We start from the raw sequence: 236 nt of genomic DNA, 5'->3' as shown, positions 1-236 counted from the left end.
GACTGAGCTGCAACTGAAGGGCCTCGATGATTGCAAGGAGAACTGGACAGATATTGATCATATCAATCAGGTGTTCTGCTGCAAACGGACTGCTATATCAGCTACTGAACTGAATGATGGTTTCGTGTAGCAGCCTTTGGAACAACTTTAATCAGTGTTGGTGGTGGATCATTGAATTGAAAAGTACAAGTACTCTGTTCTTCATCTAGAACATGTCCAGAAACATTGGAAGGAGG

The 236-nt window shown here is 42.8% G+C and overlaps 1 pseudogene; it reads left to right on the top strand.

Annotated features, from left to right (window-relative positions):
* LOC118326711 overlaps positions 1-236 on the top strand; it is a 12,400-nt pseudogene that overhangs the window by 1,729 nt on the left and 10,435 nt on the right.

Source organism: Morone saxatilis, unplaced genomic scaffold, assembly GCF_004916995.1.
Source record: "Morone saxatilis isolate NCDOM2014 unplaced genomic scaffold, NCSU_SB_2.0 Contig17, whole genome shotgun sequence".
NCBI classification, from domain to species: Eukaryota; Metazoa; Chordata; class Actinopteri; family Moronidae; genus Morone; species Morone saxatilis.
Note: the sequence above shows the minus strand (reverse complement) of the source record. Positions and strands in the feature narration are given on the sequence as shown.